We start from the raw sequence: 16724 nt of genomic DNA on the forward strand, positions 1-16724 counted from the left end.
AATTATTTGCTCAGCTAGCTGTATCTCTTCCTTTTTCTGTAAGCCTCACTATTACTTTTGATCAAGTTTGTGTTAGGGATTTGAACAAACCCTTAACCTTAAAGCTGCAGTGTGTAATTTCTGCGCCACCGAATGGGATGGCCAAAATAATCATTGTTTTCAAACAGATTTCTGAATATGCCTCACGTTTGCTGTTGATCGAACAGATAGTCCTGCCCCCAACTGACACCACTGTTTAAGTCAGTGTTGTTGTGTCGAGCTCGACAGAACATTCAAAGCAAACAGAGGAAGATTTTTAGTGTCACAGAGACACAGTGTTAACAGTTTTTGAGAAAATTAAAGTATGACTAGCTTAGTTATAGTTTTCCGGCTTGCTGAGCAATCCGTTAAACAATTTTCACCTGGCAGATAATAAAAATGGGGGAAATAAATTGCATAAACTCTCATTAAAGGAGTGACTCGTGCATATCTAGGGAATTTGGGCAGTGTTCTTTTGACTGGGCCAGTGAGCAACCACTTAGCAACCACCCAGAACACCCTAACAACCACTCAGAACACCTTAGAAACAGCTTAGCAATGCCCCAGCAACCGCCCACAACACACTAACAACACTCTTGCACAATCAAACACCACATATTTTATTCGGAAAGTGTAAAAATCTAGTTATGTTGGCTTGACTTCAGTTCGCGTTCTATCAACATTCTAACAACAACTAGCTAGAACCAGACAGAACAGCCTGGCAACAGCTAGCAAACCAGCCAGAATACCCTAGCAACCATGTAGTAATGCTTACGTTCTGTATGTGGGTCTAGATGTAAGGCTTGTAGAACCATAAAACTTCAAACTTAAACTATTTTAAACAAGGCATTGTTGAGCCAACATCAAAGATTGTCTTGACAAACTTGACCAATCTAGTTGATTGTGCTTCTTTCTCTTTCCTTGCTGCGTAATGTTGACTACAGCTGGTCATTGCTGAACTTTCCATTCTGGGTCATGTGACCTAGTTTGGAACCAGGCTGGAATTTGTTACTGACCCCTCCTTAAACCACTCCAACCCCTAATATACACACTTCGACACAAGCATGTGTGTATGCACAAACACACACCCACACAGGCACGTAAATGAAGCCATGAGAAGCTAGGTGGAGAACATGCCCATTGAGGCAGCATGGGTGTGTGTCCACCTCTGCCATTCCAAAGAGAATCTTACATATAACATTAAAAACAGATTGGGAAAGGATAGAGAAGAAGAGGACAGAAGAGGCCAGAGGATGAGGAAAGATGTCCGATAGCAAGAGAACAAGAGAGCGGAGGAGTGGAAAGGTAGTGTCCAGCTCGGGCAGCTGTGTGCTATTACTCCTCTCCCCCTGCCCCTCCTCCTGCGGCAGGAAATGAGCAATCATTTAGTAGTGACAGGTACATGCCGAACCGCCATATCTCTCCTCTAAAACCTTGCGAATACTGTACCACGGCCGCCAACATTAACCCTACAGACCACCACACAAGGCTGTTTGCCTGGGTCAAAATGTGTGTGTTTATCAAACAGAAAGAACAGAGACAGATGAGAACTTACTGAAATTACACTGGCTGAAAGTTAGGTAGGTTCATAGCTCAAAAATAATAACTTTTTCTGCTGGCCCTGTTTTTTTCTTTTCATCTTTTTTTGGATGGTTAAAAGGCAGAAATTGGCCCCATTCACTTCTATTGTAAGTGCCTCACTGTAACCCAGATTTGTGCCTTTTTTTTAAAAATCGAAATGAAGTTTTGTGGTAATCAACATTATGCGACAAATGCTGTCGATTGAGCTTAATTTGTATTAAAAACGGAATATTACTTTAAAATGCTTATTTTATCATATTTTTTTAAATATGCCAAATGCATGGCATTTTCTTAAAGCTGAGAACTTCTTGAGTAACAACTTAATTGCTGTTATATTGTTTAATGGGAGTGTTCTAGTTGTTGCATCATTACTTAATAATACTTTCACCCAAAAATGAAAATTTGCTGATAATTTACTCACCCTCAGGCCATCCAAGAGTTTCTTTCTCCATCAAAACAGAATTAAAGACTTTTAGGATTTCATTTCAGGCCTCCTCCACTAAACAATGCAAGTGAATGTCCTCCATTTTTTGACGGTCCAAAATGCATATTTAGGGTACATAAGAATAATCCACATGACTCCAGTCGACAAATAAAGCTCTTCTGAACTCAAACGATTGATTATTTTGAGAAACAAAACAATACGTATATACTTTTTAACTACAAATGTTCACTTCCGTACATATCTGAGACGTGCGCTCATGAAAGGGATGATGTAAGCTCGTTGGTAAGGTCACGCATCACGTAGAGGAGGAGTCAGGAAGTGCGTCATTGTTTACATTGTTTTTTTTAATTATTATTATTTGGAAATTATTTTTATTTTATTTTATATTGTTTTGAAATTGTTTTGGACTGTTTTGGTATGTGAACGGCGCTTGGTCTGTGCAAGTTTCTACTGTAAACAATGACGCACTTCCTGACTCCTCCTCCACGTGATGCGTGACCTTACCAACGAGCTTACATCATCCCTCTTATGAGTGCACGTCACAGAGATGTACGGAAGCGAACATTTGTAGTTAAAAAGTATATAAGTATTGTTTTGTTTCTCAAAATAATCAATCGTTTGAGTTCAGAAGAGCTTTATTTGTCGACTGGAGTCATGTGGATTATTCTTATGTACCCTAAATATGCATTTTGGACTGTCAAAAAATGGAGGACATTCACTTGCATTGTTTAGAGGCGGCGGCCTGAAATGAAATCCTAAAAGTCTTAAATTCTCTTTTGATGAAGAAAGAAACTCAGATACATCTTGGATGGCCTGAGAGTGAGTAAATTCAGCAAATTTTCATTTTTGGGTGAACTATTCCTTTAAGAATTTTTTCAATGAAATGTGCAGCTCTATTTTCAACCCATTCCAAGTGATGTGATAAGACAATCAGGAAATTGCATACTTCTGTCATTCGTTTTTGCGTGTTTACATCATGTCCGTAAATAAAGAAGGTCCAGAGCTACTACAGCATGGGTATATGTGAGGTGATAGGTGCAGTAGTAGTTTGAAGCTGAAAGCTTGTAACTGCAACAAATAAGCGACATTAACCAAGGATCATTCAAAAAGGCAACCCTCTGGGGAAACACCCGTTTTCAAAATAAAACCTTGAACTGAGAAGAGTCTACAAGGAAAAAGGGAAAGCGACAGAGCACATAATAAAACATGAAACAACATTGGATTGGCTTTTTAGAGGTGACGACAACTCCAAGATCTTAAAGGATTTAAAGCTGACCCAGAGATGGAGTTTTTCTTGCTGGACAGGTAAGATATTTTATTGGATCGATAGTTGGCCAGGTAGTTCTCTTAGCACGGTAGTTTGTTGGATAGCGTTAGCCACTCTGAGGCATTTTATTATGGATTGTTGTACTGCAGTACTTTCAATTACATTTTTGAGAAAGGAAAGACAATTGAAACATTTTTACTTTATGCTGGTAACAATGCCAATCTCCAAACCAGTTACTACCTTGGTCTATTTGCCTTCTAGACAAGTTATAATAGTTTCCACTGTTTGACTTCATTTGATATGACTAGTAACCGTTATATCTAATATCATTAATGCCTAACTTCTGTAATGCTATTTATTTTAAAACAACTGTTTTCAATAAGTCAAAACAACAGCGGAAGATTTGCTATACTTACCTGCTCATAAGACATATTTTTCGGATATCCGTCTTTTTCTTCCTTTCGTTTTTTATTTATTTTTTGAGAGGAGGGGGCGAGTTTTGATATCATCAGTGACATTCGCTCTGAAAAGACGATCACCTGTAACCATGGTTACACCAGTACTCCTCAAACCATCAGATACATCCGCGCAGAAGAACAGAGCCGAAGCCCAGCTCATGTAATTACCAAAACAATGTTCCTCCGCAAGCTGCTAGAGGGCCAAAATGTATATAGTGTAGCTTTAAGCTTGCAAGACATAAAAACACATGTATAGTACATAATCTACAAATGTAAGACATAGTAACAACTAGGCCTATACTGTATGTCCTGATAGGGCAAGTGACAGTTCTGTCAACTGGCCCCAAACTCTCGTCCACTGGCCCTGGGCCATCAGGCCATCCTTATTGTTGAGCCCTGTAGCGGTTCTGTGTTTTTGAGAAATGGCTATTACATCCAAGCTCCCAGTCGACTACGCCATGTTTAGAATGAATGACTACGCAGAACTGCCAACCGAGCTGGGCTTTACTGAAAACAGCTTAAAAGCTTACAACCATACAGTGTTTCCAATAGCACACCGACATGATGAATAATCACTCCATGCTTGTCACTTCCATGTGAACATTCAAAGAGAACAGACCGCAACAAACAGTAAAAGTAGACCCCCACAAACAAGTTTTAATAATCTAGCTGGAAGAGAGCATTCAGAGAGAAAGGCAGCATGCCGCTTATTCATGCATGTATGTGTCTGATTCGAAGTGACATAAATGTCCTCATTACAACAGCTAGGTTGCCTCTAAACAGCCTGTGCAGACTGAGCGTCCATAAGAAATGGGAATGATGTGTTCATTGCTGGAAGAATTGTTCAATATTTATTCTGCTGACAGTTTTGCTCAGAATGCCTTTTTATTTAGGACTATCAATTATAGTTCAATTTCTATTCACATGGTACACACGCCTAAACCCTCATAAACAAGACCCAGATTTCCAACACCTTTTGTCCAATGAATTTCCATGACCTTTCCAGTTGTTCGTGATAACTAGTTAAGAATTTGTACAAATAATTTTTTAGAAATGATTTCTTAAGATTGTATTCATGACTTTTTCAGATGCACATTTAAAATTATTTTCCAGGCTTTCCATGACTGTGGAAAACATGAAGATCTGGTTGTAATCAATATCATAGCTTTCCTTTTGCACAGCACTAATTAAGGTTGGTTTTAACTGCTTTTCCTCAGCTGCACTATTTTGCTTTACATTACATGCATCATTTGAAATGGTCATTATGGACATCCAATAACAATAAGTTCATCATTACCGTTACCTATCTATAGAAGTGCATTATCAGCTCAATTTCAAATGCCCCAGCTCTTAGATAACTAGAATCTGAAAATATTCAATAATATAAGAGATAGGCCAAAAGTAATTCCAAATGAAACACAATTGAATAAGCACTCATAATCATCGCAGAATTGGCTAATGTACTTGATATCAAGCTTGGAAAGTCACTCCAAATAGAAAGTAGTTCTAGTCAGCACTTCAGGGACCGCATACTGCAATAATTCCTCAGACATGCTGCATTCAGCACTGCAAACTGCATTTTGCTGGAGAGCAAGAGACCGGTCTATCTGCAAACAGAACAAAAACAAACAAAATCAGCCCTCCATATTGTTTGGTCTGTAACTGGGTACTCCCTCAGGCTTGGAAACCTCATCTTCTAAGACAATTAGCCTGGTCGGTACAGTACAACTGTCTCAATAGGTCCATACATGCAATTATCCTGAGGAAACTTTCATACTTGCGGTCATAACATAACCATACACCCACATTGTCTTATTGGTATGAAAGTGTTTGATATTCAGATAAATTAAAACATTGCACCTCACAGTCACAATCAATAGGACTGTTTGTGTATTTTAGCATTTTTTGAGTGTGTGGTTCCAGTTGCGTGCGATGTTGGGTAAACATGAATATGTCTAAACTATCCAGAGTGTAACAAATAACACAAACTCTCTCAACACCATGTTAATGGTGGATGTGGGGCATAATTTAGAACCATAATACAGAACCACACTTTATAGCATAAGTCTGGTCTACGTCCTTAGCATTGCTGATATCATCTATAGGGCTTTTTCAAGTTTAATGTGCAGCTACCCTCAATGATGAACTATAGTTATAATAACATGAATATAATCATCCATCTATCCATCCAAAAATGTTAATAACTGAAATCTGTTGATGTATAAAAGTAGAGCCTGACCGATATGGGATTTTTTAGGCCGATACCGATTTTAGAGGGGGGAAATTCACAGATTACCGATATGGTGGCCAATATTGTTAATTTGTGAGCTGGAATGAAAACAGAAGTTCTCTATGTGGATTTTTCACTGATTTTGCACCGATATGACTATGCAAAGGTACTCAGCAGGCTGCTTTCTTAAACAAATATTTTTATCAAAGAATATTTGATATTGTTATTATACATTGTCAACAAATTCTAGAAATGAACACTGAGAAAATAAAGAATAAATAAAAATACAATAAATAGCTTAATAAACATCAGTACTGTATGTTTAATATCAGTCAATTGCTGACCATTATAATAAAGAATAAATAAAAATTAAATAAATAGCTAAATAAACATGAGTACTATTTAGTATCAGTCAAATGCTGACCATTAAAATAAAGAATAAATACAAATAAAATAAATAGCTAAATAAACCTCAGTACTGTTTAGTATCAGTCAAATGCTGACTATATTAATACTGCCGAGTCAAAATAAACAGCGGCAGCCGTGTAACACCGTATTCTGCTATACAAGTTCAGGGGAAACTTTCAATGGTGGAAAACCAGACTTTTAAATATTACATTTTATAAATGCAACGACTAGAACTGTTCCGCTGAAGGGGGTACCAAACTGTGAATCCTGAACAAAACAGTTTGGTGAATACATGTTTACTCATTAGCTTCCACTCAGCTGACAACAATGAAAGTAGCTACGTGATTAGCTAGTTAGCTATAAGCTGTTTATTTTACTTTCCAGCATTGTGTCACACCAACTAGGTAATAACATGGCATGAAATCAACACTCAACAGACACAATCCACCACCGCACCATTGTCTGCTGAGCTGCAAAAAGATGCTCTGATGTTTACCTTTCAATCTGCTACATTACTGACTGCACTGACAAACAATAGCTGGCTAACATAGCAAAAAATAGCAAAGATAAACATGAGTGACATGGTTGTCAGGGACAGGGTTATCATTATATTAGTAATATTGAAAAGGGAAAATGATGGGGTCATTGTTTATTAACTTTCCAGTATTTATTTCACAAACTAGTTAGCAACTTACCGTGAAAACCACCGCTGAACTCCGCCCTATCTGCAGAGCCACCATCAGTTCAGAGTCAGCTCTGTTAACAATGGAGTCGGAGCACGCTCTGCTGGACAAACTAAGCTATGACACCAATTCTAAAGCATTGTTTTCTGCATTATATGTTCTGTTAAAAAGTTTTCATATTGGCGCATATCGGTAAACATATACGCCGATACCGATATATCGGTGAAGATATATCGGTCGGGAACTAGTATAAAGAGTGTAACATATGATCAAGACCAGATGTTTCACGACCAAAAGCACATTGCATAGGCAACGTGGGAGACCTGGGTTTGGATACCGCATTGAAACCAAGAAGTAATCGCGATCACATAATCAGTGACGAGTGTGATTTATAGGTTGTGTTTTTTCCTCTAACATTACATTTTTACTTCACTGTATGTTAGAATTATGTCGGGGGGTACAGTTTATAAAATATGCATTCCTCTTCACTGTATTACATTGTATGGACATTACACCTGGAAACATGATCATTTTTCACCCTCATTCTGACCCTATGTCAGAAACACTCGTAACACACAGTTAACGCCCACTGTTATGATTGGCTCTCTACTCTTGATTGACTTGCTCTCTCCTTGCCATCTCACTGCTCACCGCTGCTGGGCGGGGCTACGGAGGTGATAAGGTAAAGTATGTGTTGTTGTGGAGGTGGTCAGATGCAAATGTCTACCAAAGTGTGACATCACGATGTGGAGGAAGTAGACAATGAGTCGTTGTGGCAGCTTGTTTTCAACAAATGATATTTTTGTAGTGAAGAGGAAGCTTTGAGTTCTGAAAATTACAGTATGTTTTTATAGTACAATAACCTCTTATATGTGAAAACATCAAGGAAAATGTAATTCCTCATGTCATGACCCCTTTAATATGTGCTCATTTACAGACACTCTTTATAGAAATGCCAGTTTTAAACAGAAAGTACTGATTTTTAGCATGTGTTCTACAAGTCAATGTAAATACTTGTAAATAGTATAAATTATACATTAAACAATATAAATGTAACAAAATATCATATTTGCAATTATTTTTATTGACGGAATACATGGATTTATACATTTTTAAAAAGCTAATGTGATCAAAATGAGGAAAAATAAAAAATATAATTTGCAAAACTATTATTTTCGTAACATACCTACCCTGTGTCTCATTCAGCTCCCTAGCTCCCTATGTCATGAATCAGTATAATGCAAACATGAATTCGGGCACTGGTAAGGGTGTTCATTCTCCGAACACTGGGACACTTATGACTCAATTACCTGTGACACTTTAACGAGCTTGTGTATTGAACCGCAGTTGTTACTAATCAGCACCATCGCTGTATAAATGACACTATCGTTCATTTTCGTTGAAGATATTCAAACGTACAGTGTTATTATAACAGATAAATGGCATAAATAAATAAAAAATATATAGGAGTGTATTTTAAACCTTGTTTAAATCACTTTCATGGTATTTATGAATGAAAGACATTACAAACAACATCTCTTTAAAAGAGAAAATAAGGCTTGGAATTCATAGTTTTACACTTGTGCTCGTCAGAAGACATGACGACATTTCCGGTAAGGGAACATAGTGAGCAACGATGCTCCCTGGTCTTAACGGTGCATTGTGAGATTTTTTAGGGACCGAACTAGGGATGCACTGATCCACTGAAGCTTTTAGACGGATCGGGTATCGGTCCGACAAGCCCGATACGGAGCGTTAGTTATGTTCGTTACTGTCAATCTCCAAAAATGAAATAAAAGAACCATAAAAACACCATTAAAGCAGTTAATATGATTTGTGCATTTTATTCAAAGCCACTTGAAGACATGCGATAGCTCTGTGAATCACAAAATGCTGTTTCCAGCACGACAGTGACCCTAAGCACAAGGCCAAGTTGACCCTCCTGTGGTTACAGCAGAAAAAGGTGAAGGTTCTGGGGAGATCTCAAACGTGCGGTTTACGTTTACTTTAATAAGTAAATATATAGTATGCGAAGCGCCAGCGCGTTAGTGAATGGTGCTGCTCTGTTGACACAAACTCACGCACAGGCTGGTGATGCACTCGTGGTTATTTTTAGCTACTCTAGAACAGCATCTCAGATGTAGATGCTCAATAGTTCGGTTCACTTATAATATGCATTTAGAACTGAACATTTTACCAGAATTTGAATAAGCAAATTAAACTACTGTGAACTCACCTACATACCACTTACAGGACTTCCTGGAGAGTTCAGAATGTCAAAATAAAAGCCTGAAGGTTTTAAAGTTAAAGGTGCATGATTTAATATATTACTGTCGTATTTAAAATTCTTAGTCGATGATAATAATAATAATAATAATAATTTATTGTTATAATCATAATTATTTGTTTACAAATTATAACAATATTTAAGTTGAATGGGTTCCAAAAAATAACTGCGAATGAAAAGTGGACTGATATCTTACAACTAAATTGAACAAAAAAGAGATCTGAATCCTTTAAAGTCCAGATACAAGTTGAAAATATTTGCAAAGAAAACTGGCTTCTTTTCTACTGAAGACTTGCACTGGAATTGCTGTTAATTTTGTTGCTACATTACCCAGTATACTAGTTAACAATAAAGGTTTTCTTAATAGGCTACTGAATACATTTATAGTTGTGCTCAAATGTTTACATACCCTTGGAGAATTGGTAATATATGTATCATTTTTAAAGAAAACATGAGTGAGCAGGCAAAACACATTTCTTTTATTTCTTATGGGATTCATATTCAACTGTAGGTTATAACAGAATGGCACAATCATAAAACAAAACATGGCAAGTGGGAATAAAAGGAAATAACCCCTGTTCAAAAGTCTGCATACCCTTAGTTCTTAATACTGTGTATTACCCCCTTTAGCATCAATGACAGCATGCAGTCCTTTGTAATAGTTGTCTATGAGGCCCAAAATTCTTGCAGGTGGTATAGCTGCCCATTCGTCTTGGCAAAATGCCTCCAGGTCATGCAAAGTCCTTGGTCGTCTTGCATGAACTGCACGTTTGAGATCTCCCCAGAGTGGCTTGATGATATTAAGGTCAGGAGACTGTGATGGCCACTCCAGAACCTTCACCTTTTTCTGCTGTAACCACTGGAGGGTTAACATGGCCTTGTGCTTAGGGTCATTGTCGTGCTGGAAAGTCCAAGAGCGTCCCATGCGCAGCATTTCGTGCAGAAGAATGCAAATTGTCTGCCAGTATTTTCTGATAACATGCTCCTTTCAACTTGCCATCAATTTTCACAAGATTCCCCATACCTTTAGAGCATCAGTGAGCCACCACCATGCTTCACAGTGGGGATGGTATTCTTTTCACTATAGGCCTTGTTGACCCCTCTCCAAACATAGCGTTTATGGTTGTGACCATAAAGCTCTATTTTGGTCTCGTCACTCCAAATTACAGTGTGCCAGAAGCTGTACACACCTTTGAGGCGTGTCAAGGTGTTGTCGGGCATATTGAAACAGGGCTTTTTTCGGGCATTGGCACAGTAAAGGCTTCTTTCTGGCAACTCGACCATGCAGCTCATTTTTGTTCAAGTATCGTCGTATTGTGCTCCTTGAAACAACCACACCGTCTTTTTCCAGAGCAGCCTGTATTTCTCCTGAGGTTACCTGTGGGGTTTTCTTTGTATCCCGAACAATTCTTCTGGCAGCTGTGGCTGAAATATTTCTTAGTCTACCTGACCTTGGCTTGGTATCAAGAGATCCCCGGATTTTCCACTTCTTACTAAGTGATTGAACAGTACTGACTGGCATTTTCAAGGCTTTGGATATCTTTTTATATCCTTTTCCATCTTTATAAAGTTCCATTACCTTGTTATGCAGGTCTTTTGACAGTTCTTTTCTGCTCCCCATGGCTCAGTATCTAGCCTGCTCAGTGCATCCACATGAGAGCTAACAAACTCATTGACTATTTATACACAGGCACTAATTGCAATTTAAAAAGCCACAGGTGTGGGAAATTAACCTTTAATTGCCATTTAAACCAGTGTGTGTCACCTTGTGTGTCTGTAACAAGGCCAAACATTCAAGGGTATTAAAATTTTTGATCAGGGCCATTTGGGTGATTTCTGTTATCATTATGATTTAAAAGGGAGCCAAACAACATGTGATGATAAATGGCTTCATATGATCACTATCCTTAAATAAAAAGACAATTTTTTTTGCATGATCAGTCACATTTTCAAAATCAATGCCAAAATTTCACAATTTCTGCCAGGTTATGCAAACTTTTGAGCACAACTTTATAAATATATATATATATATATATATATATATATATATATATATATATATATATATATATATATATATATACACACATACATATACATATACACACACATACATATACATATACACACACACACACACACACACAGATCAGCCACAACATTAAAACCACCTGCCTAATATTGTGTAGGTCCCCCTCGTGCCACCAAAACAGCACCAACCCACATCTCAAAATAGCATTCTGAGATGCTATTCTTCTCACTACAATTGTACAGAGCGGTTATCTGTGTTACCGTAGACTTTGTCTGTTTGAACCAGTCTGGCCATTCTCTTTTGACCTCTCTCATCAACAAGGCATTTCCGTACACAGAACTGCCACTCACTGGATGTTTTTTTTGTTTTTGGCACCATTCGGAGTAAATTCTAGAGACTTGTGTGTGAAAATCCCAGGAGATCAGCAGTTACAAAAATACTCAAACCAGCCCGTCTGGCACCAACAATCATGCCACAGTCCAAATCACTGACATCACATTTTTTCCCCCATTTTGATGGTTGATGTGAACATTAACTGAAGCTCCTGACCCATATCTGCATGATTTTATGCACTGCTGCCACATGACTGGCTGATTAGATAATCGCATGGATGATTGTTGGTGTCACAACATAATTTTAATGACTTAACTATTATTCTAAAATGTGAGAAAAAAAAAATTATAATAAAGAATGAGTAAGTGTTTCAAAGTTTTTGACCAGTAGTGTGTGTGTGTGTGTGTGTATATGTATATATATATATATATATATATATATATATATATATATATATATATATATATATATATATACACACATATATATATATACACACATATATACACACACACACACACACACACACACACGCAACACCCACCGGCCACTTTATTAGGTACACCTGTACATCTACTTATTCATGCAATTATCTAATCAGCCAATCATGTGGCAGCAGTGTAATGTATAAAATCATCCAGATATGGGTCAGGAGCTTCAGTTAATGTTCACATCAACCATCAAAATGGGGAAAAAATTTGACCTTGGCATAATAGTTGGTGCCAGACGGCCTGGTTTGATTATTTCTGTAACTGCTGAAATCCTGGGATTTTCTGACGCAACAGTCTCTAGAGTGTATAGAGAATGGTGCAAAAAAACTGTTAATGACAGAGGTCAATGGAGAATGGCCAGACAAGTTTGAGCTGACAGAAAGGCTACAGTAACTCAGATAACCCCTCTGTACAATTGTAGTGAGCAGAATAGCATATCAGAATGCACAACATGTTGAACCTTGAGGTTGGATGGGCTACAACAGCAGAAGACTACATTGGGTTCCACTTCTGTCAGCCAAGAACAAAAATCTGAGGCTGCAGTGGGCCTACCATTTGTGTACCTCAGCAGAAATTCAGATTTGTTAGACCAGGCAATGTTTTTCCAATCGTTTACTGTCCAGTTTTGGTGAGCCTGTGCCCACTGCAGCCTCAGCTTCCGGTTCTTAGCATACAGTAGTGGTACCCGGAGGAGTCTTCTGCTACTGTAGCCCATTCGCCTCAATGTTCAACGTGTTGTACGTTCAGAAATGCTTTTCTGCATAGCACTGTTGTAATGCATGTTTTTTTGGCTCACTGTCACCTTTCTGTCAGCTTGGACCAGTCTGGCCATTCTCCTCTGACCTCTGTCATTAACAAGCCGTTTTCGTTCACAGAACTGCCGCTCGCTGGATGTTTTTAGTTTTTAGCACCATGCTCTTTACACTCTAGAGACTGTTGTGTGTGAAAATCCCAGGAGATCAGCAGTTACAGAAATACTCAAACCAGCTCGTCTGGAACTAATAATCATGCCACGGTCTAAATCACTGAGATTATATTTTTCCCCATTCTGATGGCTGATGTGAACATTAACTGAAGCTCCTAACCCATATCTGCATTATTTTATACATTACACTGCTGCCACATGATTGGCTGATCAGCTAATTGAATGAATAAGTAGATGTACAATTGTACCTAATAAAGTGGTCAGTGAGTGTATATTGATATATATCAAAGAAAACTGCTAAACTTTCTGCTGAGTTCTGATACCATTTGGGCTTGCATATGATGCGTTCAGATGTACACAAAATCATCACATGCTCCTCATTCACTCTCTGAAACTCTACACACCATATTGTCTTTCCCTCTGACACACACACAACCATACCATGTTCCTCTGAGGCCCTAACTTGATGTGTTTATGTAACGATAAGCTTCATCAGAAACACAATCTTGTTGCATCATACGCTGTCCACTCCATCTCTCCAGACCACGCCCTTGCCCCAAAGGTCATCTCAAGCATCTCACACACACGGAGCTGTTGCAGCGATTAGAAATCTACCATCACATGCCGAAAACTCTCATCAATCAATTTAATGTAGAGAGGGTGGACCATGGTTTAAAGAGATCTGCCATTGGGAAGAGAGACAACATTCCATAACTATTTAACGATGAGGGCTACAAATCTCTGGGCCAACTGAATAACCACAGAAACCACAACTCTCCAGTACGAGGCACTGAGAGGTGGCTGAAGGAATAACTGAGTGTGGACTATTTGGAGCCACCATCTCTAAACTTAATTAACCTAAATTAAATAACTAAATTAAAAACCATCTCTAAATTAACCACTAAGGTGAGCTTCCTACTTTTTAATGAAAGAAAAAATTGGCCTATCTGTGACTTGAGAAGTCACAGCAACTGCTAAACTTTCAGTAAAAACATTTTTTAGAAAAATCTTTTAGAAGTCTGACTGTTCCAGTTGTTCATGATTAGTGGATAAGGATTTTAAAACCATTTCATAGAGATTGTATTTACAAGATTTCTAGCCAATGAAATATTTTAAAACCAAGTATAACTAGAAAAATGTGTGTTCATTCTAAAAATTTGCATGGCTTTTCCAGGGCAGTAAATCACATTTTTAAATTCCCTAATATTTCCAAGTTGCCATGACTGTGGAAACTCAGGATCATGACTTTAGAAATCAGTCATGACTGAGATCAAAATACATATATTGCAGTGTGATGTTATCTTCATGAAAATCATGTAAAAATGTTTCTCCAGTTTAAGAAGGGCAAGATTTCAGACTAAATGGGTCACTTTGGGTCATTTCAAGGATCCTAAAAAAGTCTGAAATGTTTGCCGTTCCCTCTCTTTATAATCTCCTCTTCTTCTTCCATCCTAATGGAATTCTATCCTCACAGCGATCCTCAAAGCCCCATGCCATGTGTATATGGTTTTATGTGGGCTTATAGCAGTAAGAGTTTGCAGGATGGGCTCAAGGCTTCTAAAATAAGGGGAAGGCAGGAGATGGGACCCACTCTCCCTCCACTACACAACCACTCAAGGAACAAGTGAGTCACACCACAGTCACCTCCCCAGGTGGACAAGGGGAAGGAATGAGCCAAATGGAAAGACAGGAAAGGAGGATGACTAGATGGAAAAGATGTCGTGCAGGTGAAGTGACATGTTGAAAGGTACAATGTGAGAAATGGGGAGAGATATGGAGAGCGTTTTGTGTGAAAGCAATTGTGGAGTTGTTTGGAAATCAAGGTCATGCTGCATGTACTTAATTGCAGATTTAAATCAAGTAGAACTGATCTTGACACGGTCAAGAATACCAGAGGGATCCGTCATTATGGTATTTCATTGTTTCCTTTCATTCACTTGAGTAACACCGAAAGCACCTATAAACTAAAACAGCACTTCCTTTCTGGCATAAGTTTGTCATCCCAGATGAGTAGGACTGATTTGAACTGAAAAGAGGTCAGAATGTCGTAACAATATTGTTACACTTTTAACGCATAGTTGTGTCTTGTATTAAATATCTGAACCACAATGCACCAATTTCCTATAAGAGTTGAGCAAGGATTCGCAAATGAGTCGTATAAAGATTTTTCGACTTGCTCACCAAAACTTTTCTGGCCCTTTACCTGCTTGATAAACTACAATCATTTTAGGCAAAGATCATTATTGTGCAAGATACTTACATACTTAATGGGAAGGTGGGACAAGTTCTGCACAATCAAGAAAAGGGATGGATTTATCTGATCAAGTTCCATATGTAACTAATCGTTCACTTTTGAAAGAGAGAAAGGTCATGTGACTGGCTCTAAAGCGCACTACCTTGTATGTGAAAACGATCTATGCTGCCTTTTTCATTAACAAACATTTGTTCTGTTGTTACACAAAGGCAGGTTCCATGGACAGCAATTCCATTCTGTTATGATTTTATAACGTTTTCTCAGTGAGCCACACTGCTAAGGCTTTTATAAAACCTGGTTTGACTGCCTAGTCCAAACCAGAGTTCGATTTCACCCCCTCCCTCCTGCAGGTCTCTTCTGACATTGTACTTCTGGGTTCAAACCGACGAAAGTTTGTGTCGTCAATGAAAGTACCACCATGTGTACTAGCAGCAGCTGTTTACAACTGCAGCTAGGTAACAACTCAGGAAGAGAAGTAACCAAATAAACAAACCAAAATCACCAAAACATCACTAACGTTTGTCAGCCTTGAATGCATTACAAGAGACGCGAAGAATGCAAGCTGTTCTCCGAAGGCAATTTATTTGGGAAAAAGAAGCTATGAGAAATGCATTACATAAAATTAGTGGGACAGAGAACATGCAAAGATGTCACCAACAGTGGTTCATTTCCGCAAATTAGGATGGACTTCTTTCATACCAACTGCGAACAGAATTACAAACACACTCGAATCTGCACCAAAAGCTTTAGTAAGAAAGCACCTTTAAAGCAATAACTTCATTCAAACCTAGACAGCAAGAGGTTTTCTTTAGATTTCATACATGCTGCTGGCAGGTACAATGTAGAAGCACATTAAACATTCACCAGTCCATTACCAAAGCCACTCTGCCCTCAGTCCAATATAACCACATTCATTATTCACTTTTTTATGCATTTTCCTTGTCCAAGGTGTTGTTTTTCAATAATGCTAGGTGAGCTTTTACTGCATGCATGGACATTCTGGTGTATGCTGCTGTCAGCTGCCTAATTAATGTAACTTTAAATACCTTATAGGAAAAGTTCCCCCAAAAATGATGATTCTGTCATCATTTACTCACCCTTGTGCCATCATGAACTCATATGTCTTTCTTTCTTCTGCGCACCAAAAACAAAGATATTTTGATGGAGATAGGATGTGAAATATCCAAACAGTGCAAGTTTTTTTGCACTGCACATGATCAAATAATGATCGCGCCTAGGTGACTGCAGATGGCAAGATTTATAGTTAAAAAGGAGTTATTGGTTAGGGCTGAACGATTAACTGAAATAAAAT

The 16724-nt window shown here is 38.2% G+C and overlaps 1 protein-coding gene across 5 annotated transcripts in view; it reads right to left on the minus strand.

Annotated features, from left to right (window-relative positions):
• The window catches only part of LOC127426988 (zinc finger protein 438-like), a 72246-nt gene that overhangs the window by 44642 nt on the left and 10880 nt on the right, over positions 1-16724 (minus strand). For 2 of the 5 annotated variants that reach the window (XM_051674258.1, XM_051674254.1), the window contains exon 2: positions 5234-5376. The exons of the other annotated variants lie outside the window; for them this stretch is intronic. The gene's annotated coding sequence lies outside the window, so the exon portion shown is untranslated. The remainder of the gene's footprint in view (positions 1-5233; positions 5377-16724) is intronic. 5 annotated transcript variants of the gene reach the window in all.

This window comes from Myxocyprinus asiaticus, chromosome 36 (genome assembly GCF_019703515.2).
Source record: "Myxocyprinus asiaticus isolate MX2 ecotype Aquarium Trade chromosome 36, UBuf_Myxa_2, whole genome shotgun sequence".
Taxonomy (NCBI): domain Eukaryota; kingdom Metazoa; phylum Chordata; class Actinopteri; order Cypriniformes; family Catostomidae; genus Myxocyprinus; species Myxocyprinus asiaticus.